Here is a 15,832-nt window from a genome sequence, read left to right on the forward strand (position 1 = left end):
AGCGAAGCGCAATCCGAGTGCGCCTGTAAAGCGATCTGCATAGGCTACGAGGAGGCCACCTATGTCGTGGAATCAATTTATGTAACATTGTTACGTCCTACTCCAACTATATACACAACGTATAATCGATTGAAGAAATGTAGCCAGGTAAAATCACTCGTTAAGGTTTTACGTATATCGATGAACAAATTGGCGGAGACTTGAAAAGTTGGAGAGATTAATCGCGAATTATTTAGCACGCGATATATATATATATCATTTCCTTTTCCATGACCGAATTATAAGTAAAGTTTAAAATATCCAAATGGTCCGTCGAATAATCAAATTAACCATCCCAAATGCACGTTGAATCGAATTACTTGACGTGCACACTTTTTTTTTCTTTGTATAGGAAGGAAATTATGTAAATTTAAAATATATACACATAAGAAGCGTATCGCACACAACCGTGACCGTGATCCTCTTCTCTGAATTTAATCTCATTATCGTACGTCATAAAGGCTACCGACTCGACGTTCGAAGAATTCTTCAAACTCGTATCGCCACCGTATCTCGAAACGGTCGGTACGATTGATACAACTCGATAAACAGAGTCGTTCGTTGGGCCACCCTCGATAGGTTTTCTTTAGTGGCAGACACAACCCACGTGGATGATGTTTCACGATGCAAACAGCTTTGTTTTCATCAACCGGAGTGTACGGTGTTATGCAAACAAGACGATAAAGCAGGCAAACCCTGCGTGCGTGCCATTCCTTTTCTTTATTGGCCGGACGTGACCTTACCGACCGAGATTCTTACCAAGACGAAAAATTAAGGTCGGTGACCACAAGTATTCTGACCCTTGCCTGCCTCCCGATGGCTTCTTCGATCCAGACAGTGTCTGCAAAAAGTAGGATTCGTTGCGTGCTCTCTCTGTCGTCCATCGTTTTCTTTGCACAGAACCCTCCCTCTCCGCTCCTCTTTTCTTTCTTTCTTTCTCTTTTTTTTACATTTTCTCTCTTTCTTTATCTTGCTGGTTCACTTTGTAGGTTATGTTTGACGAGTAAACGAAGAACGATCAAATACTGGGAAAGAAGTATATGGATAGTGTGTCGTGGGATAAAAGGGTTTTCGGATCGATGTGTAAGTGTACAACACGCTTGAGATTGGGATTAAATTTTGAATTTATGTGTTTGACCATGGTCGATATAGCGATGGGTTTGAGAGTGAAGTTCTGGTTAATTATTTGATCGGTTATTAAAGGATGGAATTAGCTGGATGGAACATGTTGAATAGAAAATAGAAATTGATCGAGACTATTATTGCTCGAATTTAAAGAAATTAAACGATTTATTTTAAACAAATATTCTAATTTTACTTTTGAACTATCGTGCAGTATTACAAAAAAAATAACGATTATTTGTTCTCTTCTATGCTTCTCAAATCCATCACTCTCGAGAAAAATAAATACTGACAATTCCATCATAACATGGAATATGGATATTACTACCTTACCTACCTTGAAACTATACCTCGAAGAATGTTAATCACTTCACTAAGTATACGTACAATTTATTAGATAAAAATTTTCTGAATCGATTAAATACTACTGTGCAGCCTCGTAATCTCATTTACATATTCGTGATGAGAATTGCAGCGAAAAAACAACGTTTATTTTATGGATGCAGTTTCATTTCTCAACACGTTAGCCACTTTAAATTACGAATAATTAATAATACGTTAATATATAATTAACCCGATAACAATGGAGATACCCGGAGTATAATCGAATTATACGACACGTAGACGCAATATGGAAACGTTTTAATTATCTCGAGAAAAAAAAAAAAATATGGAAGATCATTTCCTCCGGCATCTGTTGCAAATTACAATCGCACGCTTTATCGACGTAATTGCGCGAGAAAATTAAATACCACCTCCGCGTTAATTATCCTCATTGCACAATCCATATCCTCCCTTTTGTGCGGCGGCCATTGGTGATGATGGGTTCGCGTAAGTTAATTCTATTTCGAGAAATTATTCCGAATTACATAAACCAGTGGATCCGTTTGTTACAATAGATTTGTATCGATGAACTCGTTTGTCGAGTATATAAACACATAGTCGTAATTCAAGATCACCTCTCGAGTGGTGGTGAATAGGTTAAAATTGGAAACTGGATGATTGTTTTTAACCCTTTTCGTTCGTATCGATTGATTATGCATTTCTTGTGACATAATATGCAGAATAAATTGGATCGATCAAATTGAGGCAACACGTAGCGAATGTGTATATGGTTGCTCGTTTTAGGGTGTGTAACGAGATTCTTATTGTTGGATAAATTGTTATTATTAAATTATGCATTGTTGCTCGGCAGAGTATTTTTTATAAAAAAATTTTTCCAATTCTAGATTTACGTTTAAATTCGGCACGATTATTTGTCAATCTTGTTTGAAAAAAAGATTTCCTCTTTATTATTGGAAACACGATGAAACTGATGATACGTTCGAAATAATAGGTCTCTATAAATTGTAAAAAAATAGAAACGTTTCTGCTATTCAAATTCAACCTGTTGAATCTGTTGAATCGCGCGAAGGAAAATTTATTCAGGCGAGAAATTTGTAAAATTGTGCGAGATCCTCCTATTCGAATCCAAAATTCATTGCTATAATAAATATAATATATTAAAAAAACGATGTATGTGCAAAGTGATGTACAATTTTTTTTTTTTTATTTATTATTCCTGTAATTCTATTAACGGAATATTAACTTCCTCTCATAATATACAATCGTAGAAAACATCATAACGAAAGCTAATATTATCATAACAATTTATCAAAACAAAATTTATTTTTTCACTGCCTATGCAGTTATTATTCAAATTGTAGAAGCATCTACAATTTTGTTTATTGCTCTCTATCGTGAGATTACAAAAACCTCTACAAATCAGAAACTCGAGTTCACCTAAACTCGAATGATTTATTTAAATAATTTATTTCAATTCGAATATCTCCCAATCTCGTCCATAAATTAAAAAAAAAAAAATTGTACGATAAATTATTCACCTACGAGAAACTCGTCAAAAATTCATTCACCCCTCTGGTCTCTCTCGATCATGATACACGATCGAAAGATTGAGAGATGGAAGATGATGATGAGGCCATTCGACACTATTTACCACTGTTTATTTTGAGAAACAATTGCCGGTCGGTTTTTCCTTTATCATCGGTGCTCGGGCAACGTGATGTCTACACGTGTATCGATCCGGTTAATTATAAACCGCGGCCTTTTAGCGTCCGTTATTTTCGTGTAATTGCGACGCAGCATAGTGGCCGATCCTATCGAGGGGAAACATTGAATTAATTTTGTTGCGTTATTCGCGGCTCGTGAAAGTGCGCGCCGGATTGTGCAAGATGACCTGCCCATGCGGTTGTCCATCGCTTCTAAATTGTGACACGTGTTGTAATTGGTTACAAATCTTCGTCTCCTTTTTGCCTGGGTTCACTGACTTTTTTTTGTGGATAAAACGCCGTCGACCGTGAAATGAAACGTAATGGGAGAAAAGTGGTTTAGATATATATATATATATATAATCCTTCTCCTTGTTTTCGAGATCTGCAGATTTTCTTTTTTGTCCAACTCTTTATGCTCGAAGAGATTTAACACCCAGAGATTAATTTGTGGATTGGGAAGATTGTAATTCGAGAGGGAAAAATATCAATTTCTATTCAATGACAATCACGTTCAACATTTATCATTGTAAACCAAGCTTTTGTTTTAATATCTTGTTTTGGATTTTTCGAAGTTGGTTGATTTTTCAGAAATAAGATAACCCTGTTTCACTGAACTAAATAACTCTGTATTGTACAAATACTCTAACGTATATCATCTGAATGTCAATTATACAGGCTTTTCTTCAAAGTCGCATAACTCTTCCTCTGAGGTTGCTCGACCTCGTCCCCTACTCGCAGATGTGTCTTAGAGACAGTGCAAGTTATCAGCTACCTGGTAATTTCTCGTCGAGTCGGGTCCATAACCAGGACCCTTTTTTTTACGATGACATATTGGCCATCAATAAATTAGAGAATTTTCTTTCTTTCTAGGGAAGCACTTTAGAATTGTAAAAAAAAACTAGAAAATTCCAAGAATCGTGTCCTGCCTATAACTGCACCTGTCGTTTAATTTAACGCAACCAGTCGTATAGGTGAAACGGCCACACCTCCGTGAGACATTATTCTTCCAGAGAAGAATATTCTTTCGATCTTTATTATGGCATCTTGGCAAATCGGGACAACACTTTTATTCACGGTGTGTGTTTGCAATTGCTGGGGACCGGTTGAAATTTTCATGGCCGCCTCTTTAACGATACACGATTCATAAAGCACGTATACGATCGGCGAGCGCATTAAAATCGGCTCTCTGTTAAACAAGACGATCCGGTTAAAAATAAGAAACCAGTTCAACAGGTTTTCAAGAAACCGCCGTCGCGGTGAATTTCACGCCGGGGCGACAAAACGATTCGTTTCGATTCGGCCTTGTTTATCGATTGGCCCATGTTAATTAACGTTAATTGACGTTTAGTTAACGCGAGAATAAATATTTTTCTCTATATTTTTCTGTTGCCTCCTCTCCTCTTTATTACTAATACATACTCGTTTTTCTGATTTCAGGTAATGGACATATTGAGCACAGTTTAACTCGAAAAGATCCATCCTTGGCTTTTGCTTTTTCCTATTGTTGAAACGCGCGCGTACACTCACGATCCTCGCTCGCAGGTAACGATGATCATTTAGAGATGCTTGCTCCAAAGGGATAAGAGAGGCAGAAAGCGAATGGAATATATATTGGCTTGGGGGGGAAATAATTTTAATGGATATTTGTACGGCGAAAGAAAGATTCTTGTGAGTATTTGTATTTTGTAGTAGCGTTTAGTTTAGATAATATTAATTTTATTAAATAATAAAATGTTGCACGTTCATAGGCATGATTTTATTTTTTTAACACCTTATTAAAAAAAAGTCTGTTGCACAATGAACAAGGCACATATTCCATTTCAAATATCCATTAATATTCTAAAATTGTGATTATTATTATACAATAATAATTTTCTGCGATACTTCAAAAGTAAGAATAAACTGCCAGTTCCATTAAATAAGAGTGAGAATTAATGAACAAAAGGCTTGTTGATGTAATATTTTTTTTTTAACCTAAGTTTTTAATTATTGCTAAAAGGTCTCCTCCTATCACGTTATTCGTAAAAGCGAAGTGAAATAGAAGAGAAATTAAAAAAAAAAAAGTATCAGAAATAAATTGCAAATAAAAACAAGAGAATATAGAATGATAAAAATAATACAAATCTACGTGTTGAGCCAAGAATATCTCGCAGATTTAAAAAAAAAAAACGAGTATCGAGTAAGTGAAACAAGTATAAATAATAAAATAATAAGAAAAAAAAATCGAGCCCAACGGAGAATAATTATAAATACATAAGATATAAACGTGCAATATGAAACGAGTCTGGAAAAACTGGACAGGAGTAAAAATGGAACGAAATGCAAAGGAAGAACGAAGGAAGGAATATAATTTTCTCGGGTCTACCAGCTGTCTAGACATCGAGACCAATTTATTATACAGAGAAACACGAATATTCCACTCCGGACAGGAGGCGTCGGGGGCTTATATAGCCTCGATGAAAAAGATATTCGACGGTAGACGGGTGGACGACCGATGTCACTGACCTTGCTTAACGATCGCCACTGTCTGTGGGGTTCGTTCGTCGGCTTCGATCCGAGAGGGGACGCTAATGCTGTTACCCCTCGAATTTAGAGAGAGTGAGTTGATTCCACGTATAACGCGTGGCCGGACGATTACCCTGCAGCTAATGCATGGATACAAACGTGTTCGTTAATCTGTGAAATCACGATTCACCGTGATGCCTTCAGCTTTCAGGGATGAAAGTGATGTTGATGTTCGTTGAAGTTTCTTCCTTTTTCTTTTCTTTTTTTTTTTTTTTTGTATAATCTTTCTCTTTCAGTTTTTGTTCCATTGAATCTTGAAGGGTAGCGATACAAGCGAGGATAGCGTAATTTGCATTTTGTATTTGTTTCTCTTTATTGTGTGGATAAAGTGAAAGTTTAGAATGGTGATGGAATATGGGAGGTGATTTTTTTTTTTTTCTTTTCAGTTTCTTTTTATTGTTGTAAAGTTTTAATGAGGATGAGAGGTAAGGATTCTTTTTAATTCTTCCTTGAAATAGTAAGAAACACCATAAATCATAGGTTTGTTCGAATAGCTTTTTCCTTTAAAATTGTGATTTCTCGAAACAGGTTAGAGGAGGTTCTTTTTTTATATTTTATCTTTATTAATATTTTCAAACCTGGGTGAAATAATCCCAAGGGATGAAATAAACTTTGAGTTAGGAAAATATAGTTTTGTCTTGTATTTAAAAAAGATTTGAACGGATTTTAAAGTAGTAAGTATTGTAAAAATTGAATCTGATGAATTTAATTTCAACTTTATTAATTCTTTTAACCTTTACAAGAGAATTTAAATTATAGATAGATATCGTTGTAACGTTATTTTAAGAAAAAAAATTTGTCCACGACAATACGCATTTGATATTTATTGTCAATTCATAAATTTAGATAAATAATTTCGAACGATAAAAATCTCTTAAAAAAACGTTATATATATATATATATATTGATACATATTTATTTCTTTCGTTCAATTTTCTATATTCGATGAAATACAGAGAGAACACCTAGCTTTCATGAAACCATATCAGGGTTAAATTTCAATATCATTCTATTTAATACACAATTTGGAACGCGATTTTTGGCCATTTATCCAACTTTAGTTACTTATTCTATACAGTCAGTTACAAAAATATAGCGGTGGTCTTTAAGGTAGTTTAAGTGCCAGAATGCAGCGATTATCGAAATATCGATTTTTCCAAATACTCAAGTGAAGAGCATAATAAGAAAAACTTGTATCCTTGCCATTTATCGAGCTATACTTTCATCAGATCTGCACTCTATACGACAATATATTAAATATAACTCGTATAAATCGAGATTAGAAAGGTGAAAAGGTATTTTGCAGCGCACGAGTTGAGAACCACTAGTTTATGCCGATGAATCTTGGATCGTTTAAGATCTGATAATGCCCCACGAAACTGTACAGGGGCGTTATGGGGGTTAAGTGCTGAAACTAATGCTAATGGTGCATGCATAACCTAACACGAAGACGGAGGAGATGCAATTTCAACGTTTTACTTTGCATTTGACAGCTTTATTATGTTTTAAACACTTGATTAAATTAATTTGTAACTTTCGGCGAGGAATAATGATTAAATAATTTAATTAGTTTTTTAGAATATCATTTATTAAAAATTTTCTTTTATAAGCTTTTATTTTTTGCTATATATATATATAAGTTTTAATATCAAAGCTTATTATTTTATTTTTGTCGTGTAAGTTTAGGTTAGAAAGTTCATTGTTTTATTTTGTCAAAAACTTTATTTTTATTTAATTTGTTATTAGCAGCAATTATGAAATATCGGTATATTTTAAACTCATTTTTCTCGTAATCGTTAAAATAGAAAGTGGATGAAAGTATTAATATGTTATCTTTATTTAAAATGCAGAAACTCGTTCTTTTTATTATCTCGCCACGCGTGTACAGCGCGTATAACACGGCAGAAATTAACTTTCATAATTTATATCTTCATCGTTTATCCTCGTTCATTCATAATTTATTTCTCGTTCTTCTATTTTCATCTTGTATTAAATTGTGCGACGAGTTTGTTGTTGCGATAAATTAATTGAATTTTGAACCGGATATTCAAGTGGATCAATTGAAAAAAAAAGTTAGTTCCCATCGCAACAACCGTATATAAATCTTTATTATTCGAATCAAATTGCCAGTAGACACGGAATTATTATACTCCAATTATCTAATATTAACTCGGGGATTAATATATTATTTATTTTACATGGTATGCAGTTTATAAATACAAATAAAATCATATATTCCAATAGTAACGTTTCCCCATTTTTAATTGGGAGGCATTCTCCCCTCCACATATTTTGCGTAAGAATATTTGTCGAAATTATAGCTGGATCCTTAAATCGGCTTTCCAAGATCAATTTTTCATTCATTTGCGATATTTTCAACGCCACATGCGCGTTATATTTCCTTACTGATAATGATCTTAGCAGTGTTATAAATATCTATGAGGTCAAACAAGATTGCTAGTTTCGCCAACGCGGGACGCTTTAGTTCAACCCAACGTTGAAATTAACGCTCCGATTAAATATTTTACCTTTGCTGCATTATGATTAATCAATTATCCAACGACAATTTATTTTCACGTGTATCGTACGAATAACAATCGATGCTATCAAGTTTATACAAATTAATAGAACCAACAAGATCCAATTTTTATAAGAAGAAAAAAAAAAAAAGGTATACAAAAATATCTGGTTGACACATGTTGGAAGAGAGAAATCCTAAGATATCCCCGTAGGGAAATCCCCGTGTTAATTTCCATGCGATTTGTCCCCTCCCCGCAACTGTTCTCGCGAATTTCACTGTTCCTCTTTCCTCACGGCCGTTTATTCTTGGCCACGTCACCCTGGAGAGGTATTCCAAACCTCCCCCCTCCTTTTTCAGCAGTGGTTCTTACCGTTATCGGCGGTGATCGTTCGAGGTAGCCTCTTATCATCATTCACCGAATAACCCAGTGTCCTAGTTGCGATATCGATTTTACGACCACCTCGAAACACTCCTCCTCGTTGCCCTCGCTTCTTTTCCTCGTAACATTCGCGGCTCGAACAGAATGGTACTCGAATAAAACGTGTTCGAGCGTGTCGAGTAAAACAAGAGGGGGGGGGGGGGTTAGATGTCTTTTTTTTTTCTCGAAGATTGGATACGAAATGGAAAAGGAAAGGGCGATGTGATTTGTATGGCGATCCAAAGTTTGAGAATTTTTGTGCTAATACTCGACAAGGCAATTGTTACTGTGTTGAGATAAGGTTGGTTATTTTAGAAAATTGTACAATCGTTGACGCGTTTGGTGAACGATGAAAGGTTTCGAGATATAATATAGAAGAAGGGAATTGGAGAATTGAGGAACGATTCGTTGTTTCGTATTCATTAAAGAATTTGAAAAAGAGAGATGAGAATTTTCTAGAGAATTTGATCGTAGATCATTTGATTAAATATATTATTATAAAGGAAGTAAGAAAAAAGAAAGGTGGAAGAATGGTATGGTAATCTATTAAAGTATCTAGTTTTATTTATTTTTACAGTACTATTTTAATCCTCTTTCTTTTTTTACTTTTCTTTTGTTCGAGGTTACAGGGGAACAGGGTTAAAAATAGCAGTGTATAAAAAGTTAGTTTAACTTTTTACGTTAAAAATTATCTTCGATGAAAACTTCAATAAACGTTTAATATATTTTATACGTGTCCTCTAAAACATGTAAAAAAAAAAAAAAAAAAAAAAATAGTTTTAAATCTATTCTTTTACGAATTATCCTATTGCATTTCAGTAGATAGGATGAGAGAGATAATAAAATTTTAAAATGAAAAAGAAATATATATATATATATATCATTCTGCAATAATAATAAAACCAAAGGAAAGATACAAAAATTATTTAATTGCCTCTCAACTTCAAATTCCAAAAATTGAACTTAAATGTTTCCATAAAGAAATAAAGGCAACTTAAATGGAACGATCCACCGTTGGATTATAAATCGATTGGATAATAAATGGCGCCGTAGAATAAATCCGTTAACCGGTAAGAGAGGCTCTGTACGTCACATTGCTAAACGAATGGATGTGCGAGGTTGCCGCAGAGAGACCGCAGGGTCGTTTGCATAGTCGGAATCCCGTGGACAAAGTAGTCAAGTCCCAAAGTGTACTCCCGGTTAAGGAAGCACGGTCTGGAAGGAGGAGGGTGGAAAACAAGGCGCATTGTTCCGTTTGATTTCGATGATGCACGAAAAAATCAGATTCTATTCAAATTATCATTTAGTCCCGATTTAGAACGATTCGAAAATTATTCTTGCGTATTGATTAATTTTTTGAATTGAGACCAATTTTTTGGTAGATTCATTTTTAAAAGGGTTCTTGATTGATTTCGAAGGATTCGCTTGTTCTTTCTTCCTGAAATTGATAAAAAATGATTTAACGCAAGATTGTGAAACGAGTTTATTTTTTCGTTTTATCCATCGGTTTATTTGTGGAAAAGGGAGGGAAGTGCAGATTCGCGAACACGGTATTCGCATGACATTGCATCGTTTCAACTACTATGCTAGTGAAACAACCGCTGCCTATTTATATTTATATTTCGATGAAAAAAGAAAGGCGCGCAGTTTAAATGAAAGAAAGAAAATAGACGGACAACGAGTCGAATAATATTATCTACTTAGTCTTAATTCAATTACACCAAGAATAATATGCAGCCTGTTCACGTACACAGAAAAGAAAATCTATATAAGGCGCCACAAAGGATGAAACGAGTACGCGGCACGGTCTAATGGCCGCGGTTCGTCGCCCTTCGGCTCGTTCAATCCCCTGTCTGTCGTCTGGAAGAACTCTGACGACGAGGGTGCGCCTCGCGAACCAGAGGGTGAAACGGCAGCCGAAACGTTGTTCGTCCACCCACCCACCCACCCACCCTGCTTACTACCAGACGAGCCAGGAGGGGGAGTTGGCTGGACTCGTGACGTCACGGCTCGAGACTGGCGTCATCACCTATTCGACGTCACAGCTGAGCACCGCCCACTCCAAGTGGTGGCTGGCTGGCTGGCAATCCGTGACGTCATAGCTGTTCGATCCGCAGAAGAGAATTTTTGTAGCAACGGCGCGCGCCGTTTTCATGTGAAATTCCTAGTGAAGTGGATAATGGATTTCGTGGAGGCGGAGATAATTGTTTCTTGTACGTGTCTGAATGACGAAGGGAAGGGATTAGGGATCCGTTTGTTGGATTGAATGGGTTCTTTGATGTTTCGAAGATGACTTAGGTTCTTCTTCTTCTTCTTCTTCTTCTTCTTTTTTTAGTTAAATTGTACTGCATTAATCAAACTTTTGAAATTTGATGTTTCGAAGATGAGTTAGGTTCTTCTTCTTCTTCTGTTTTTTTTTTTTTTTTTTTGGTTAAATTGTACTGCATTAATCAAACTTTTGAAATGTTTGATTTTTATTTATTTCTTTTTGATATAGTTGAGTTAGGATTTTATATGTTACGTAGATAGAAAGGGAGAGATTTTTTTTTGTTTAAAAATCGATGAGTTTTTTTTCAATATTTCGAAGAATCGAAATTTTTGATCGTTGTATCGAAAAATTTTTAATGTTTGATCGATTTTCGGGACTGTTTTTACACGTCAGCTAAAAGCTTCTCTAGCTTTTCCGAAAGAAGTATTTATAAATCTCCGATACAAGGTAACTCGACGCGATCTAGCGATTTATTCGGTCTAGCTAAGGTTTCGTTTCACACAGGTTAAATTAATTTCTTCTGATAAAAATTTTTCCAACGAAAAATTACTTTTGCACAGAATTCGCAAGCAAAAATAATTTTAGCATCGATGTAATTTTGAACCAGGTCCGACTTTCTCTACAAATTACCAATTTTATTTAATTAATTATTTTATCGCAAATTCTTTCATTTTCTAATTTTTATAATTATTATAATTATATTTATTCTAACTAATGTCTTCAATTTCGATCATCGTTTATTTTTTTGAATTTCTCTTTTGATACATGATTCTACGTTCTTCGAAATAATATTCCAAATGTTTATCTTCCAAAATAGTTTGAGTTGGAGATTGTTCAAAAAAATTGATTCGAGAAAAAAACGGAGGAAAAGAATTATTCTCCGTTCAACATATATTATTATTTTTATTTTCCACAAATGTTAAGGAATGAAAATAAATTTTTGCAAATTTCCATTCACAAACTCACTATGGATAGAGATATTTTTATTTTCCAAAAATTACGGAGTGCAAATAATTCGAAATGAAAATTATCGAGGCAGGTTTTAATTCGGACCGTCGATAAATTTTTCTTCTATGCAAACTCGATGTCCAAAAATAGCTGCCACCCATACGAATTACTAATCGGTCGATTACGTTTCTGCTTGGCTTTGTACAAGGGCTTATCCTATTTAAATTCCTCACCCTAAATCGCACTTTACGCTCGTTGAATTCGTTTTAATATTCTTCCCGACACGGTACAGGAAATTTCTGTTCGAGAAAAATTCTAGAGGCTAGAAGGAACAGAAATAAATCTTCGCACGAACAAGTATTTATATAAATAAATTTTATCCGAAATTTCAATCTTTCGAATTTCGTCGCGAGAAGGATACAACGTTCTATTTAGAAATGCAACGCCTCCACCTACAACGGAAGTACATGCATTGCACAATCGTCCTATATTAGAACCAGTATTTCAACCAACGCAACGCATAATTTAGAAATTATCCCAGATACACTGCTTTCGCCCTGTATACAAATTCCATAAATTTTAACTCGTACGAAAAACAGAATGTCTCGGAGTTAGAATAGAATTCGAAAAGAAGAACAAAAGTTAAAAAAATTATTACATACATATATGTTCGATTGACCGAGATAAAAAGTGAAATAATTGGCACAAAATTGAATATTCGAACCAATACCAATCGTTTCTCGCCGCGAATAACAAAATTCTGATTTCACCCGCAAATAATCGAGGCAAAGGAGGCAACGCGTGAATGAAATTCCACCGGAAGACGCACACGTTTCAAAACAGGGCCCGCGTGTTTCGAACCTGCGCAATGCGGTTGTCACGGAAAACTGAGCAATCTTATGCAACGGAGCGCAATCCTAGAAACGATTTTCCCTCCTATATGTCGCACGTGCCGTCCTTCGGTATCCGCGCTTTCTCAACATGCAAAAATCCGTCTGGAATCAAGCCGAGGCTCGGAAGACGGTCGATAGAAGGTGAGGGTGGAATCTCTCTCCTCTGTGACCGAGTTGACACGTGGCCACGTGTAGGAATTCATCATCCCCTCCCCCTCCACCTCAGTGTTGCGGAGGCACGATGATGGCGGGACAGTTAATATTTTATGGGTCGACGGGGCGAGCGTGGGATGCTCGTGGATGGATAGATATGCGAGAGGATGAATAGTGTAGATAGGCTGGATGGTAGATGGGTGGAATTTTGTTAGGGGGAATGGATTTAGAATTTTGGTTTTAGAGGTAAAGTGGTGGTATTGAACTTTGTTGAGGAGGATATTATTCGCCTTTCGATTCGATTTTTTTTTTTTAGGAGTGGATGAGAAAAGGATGTGGTGTTAAGGTGGTTGATGCAAGTGAGGATTGATTTTTGTAGGGATAAGTTAATTTTGTTGGAGTTTGGAAAATTGTTGCTCTTCTTTGTTTTTCTACAACAAGGAAGATATTTGTTTGAAAAGAAGGAATTAAGATTATGTGTATGTTATTGCCTTTTTCTAAGATATTTGCATACTTGGTGTGTTATAATTTTTGAAATTTCATTGTTGCTTGTGCGAAGTAAATTAATGTACGCGATGAAATATTTTAAATATATGGAAGATATCAAGCGTTGTCTCCGACATGATTATTCATGTAGAATAAATATTTGGAATATTTTACGTTGTACAATGCGTTTCATCGATCATAATCAGCGAAAAGTAGCGTAAGCAAAGAACGAATTATTTTTTTTTTTTTTTTTATAAATTAATGAATTTTAAATGCCAACATTTTTTCTCTTTCGTGCTGTAATTCAAGGTATTATAATTAATATCACACGTGAAAATTTTTTTTTTTTTTTAGAAATGATTAGTAAATTTTTCAACGATACATTATTGTGAAATATAATTTCATATCTCGAATTAATTAATTTTATAATCACCACCATACGTGTTTTAATCTTCTATATGTATCTTTTCGAAATTATTAATTAATATTACCGTGTATTTGCACGTGTAAACATTTGCAAATACGTAACTTTATCTTTGGAAACGTTATTCATTAAATTTTATTAATACACATTTACGTATAATATTACGTATATATTCTTGTTATTGTTGTTACATATATTTGATTGTTAAAATTATCCAGACGAATAAAGTATTGTGTTAGCTTAAGCGACCGTATTTTAAACAAATATCTTTATCTATCTGTATTTATTATCATTACCATGAATTTTCGATTGAATATTTTATTCGGTCAAAATTTTTCCAAAAAAGATTTTAGATTTTATTTCATTTTTTTTTTTTTTATTATTATTATTATTTTTTATTTTTATTTTTAGCAGAGAAGACCTATTTAAAATTCAGCATTATTCTTGGCATTCTGTTCTTTGTTTGATTATTACGAACGATATACGTATCATAATAGTATCATAAATTCTGCGTCTAATAAAAGTAACTTCATGTAAATTAAGGTATGTAAATTAAGATAAGAATTAATCTTGATATCTTTTATTTGCAAAGAATTTTACGATGCAAAGATCTTTAAAATGATTATTCTTGAAATGATTTTCTTGGATAGATGTTTTTTAAAAACGTTAAAAAATTGTGTTCCCCCCAGATTTTAAGAATCGAGAAATTTCTCTCTCGATCAAACGAAAGATTTCATCGCCCATTCAATCCCATTCATCGAACAAATTATTAATGAATTTTATTCTCTCCATAAATCGAATCATCCCTTTGTTCTCGAATTATATTTTTCAATTTTTTTCTCCCTCTTAATAAATTTTCTATGTTGTTCACTTTGAATGTTTTATTCAGATCGGCTACTACTCTTCGTCAAAGAATGACTCTCTCGTGCAACCACATTTATTTTACCCATTTTTATCCTCTTTTCTCAAGATTCAAAAAAATAAAGTAAATTCAGTGGAATCTTTTATAATAAAAGTTATTGAATAAATCATTTGAAAAACTTTGCATTCAATTTATCTAGTATTTGTTTAAAATTTAATTGAAAATAGGTCACAAAATTTCTAATTTATCTAAAAAAGAGGAGCTTATAACGAGCTTCCGATTTTCAGAAATTCACACAACTCAACGTGAAGTCACAGACAGTTAAAAATCTTCAAATCGTGAAGACGAAATCTGCCAATGAATGAAACAGCATTTTGATCGAAATGAAAATTCAAAAGCTTCGTGCACAGATTAATAATATTCTAACTGAAATTCAATTTTCGCAAGATCAGAAGTGTTACAAAAAATATAGAGATTTCGAATCCTCTTGTATATCATCCTGTTTTGCATTGTCATTTTAAAATCCTGAATATTAAAATATTATCGAGTGATTGATTCCTGACATCTTGCGACTAGTCTAGTTGCTAGAACTTCGAGAAACTATTTAAACTTCTATTTAAACTTCAAAACTTGTAAAGTTCCGTTTATTCTAAACTCGGAGGCAAAATAATACGTGGACGGATTTTACGTAAAGGTTCTTCTCGAACTTCAGCAGTTTGAAATTGTTTTTTGGGGAAAAAAGAAACGCTTCACTTTGCTCCACTATTGATTCACGAGGAGAAGAAACGACGTTTATCGTGTAGGCAATCATGGCGTGACCCTTGAACCGGTGCCATCCTCCAATTTCTGACGCGGTACACTTGTTGAAATTTCAAGGCTATCGAGCTTGCTCGGAATAGTGCTCGTTCTGTCGAAGAGATGGCAATATGGTCCAGTGGATGTCGTCTGCCAATTTCTCGAAACTTGATCCCCTTCGACGTTGCCTCCGCTTTAATACAGGAGGGGATGATCAAACTTTTAACAACGTGGCCGTCGAATTTATTATTATGTAATTTCGCGTGCAGCCGTTGATGGAAGTTTT

At 34.4% G+C, this 15,832-nt stretch overlaps 1 protein-coding gene across 4 annotated transcripts in view; it reads left to right on the top strand.

The window, feature by feature from the left end:
- Positions 1-15,832, top strand: part of LOC100863111 (Organic anion transporting polypeptide 30B) — a 118,933-nt gene that overhangs the window by 72,076 nt on the left and 31,025 nt on the right. For 2 of the 4 annotated variants that reach the window (XM_086911513.1, XM_086911514.1), the window contains one exon: positions 4,650-4,880. The exons of the other annotated variants lie outside the window; for them this stretch is intronic. The gene's annotated coding sequence lies outside the window, so the exon portion shown is untranslated. The remainder of the gene's footprint in view (positions 1-4,649; positions 4,881-15,832) is intronic. 4 annotated transcript variants of the gene reach the window in all.

The sequence above is a fragment of the Apis florea genome, unplaced genomic scaffold (genome assembly GCF_048593485.1).
Source record: "Apis florea isolate Af1SG1 unplaced genomic scaffold, ASM4859348v1 contig_3305_pilon, whole genome shotgun sequence".
In the NCBI taxonomy this organism is placed as follows: domain Eukaryota; kingdom Metazoa; phylum Arthropoda; class Insecta; order Hymenoptera; family Apidae; genus Apis; species Apis florea.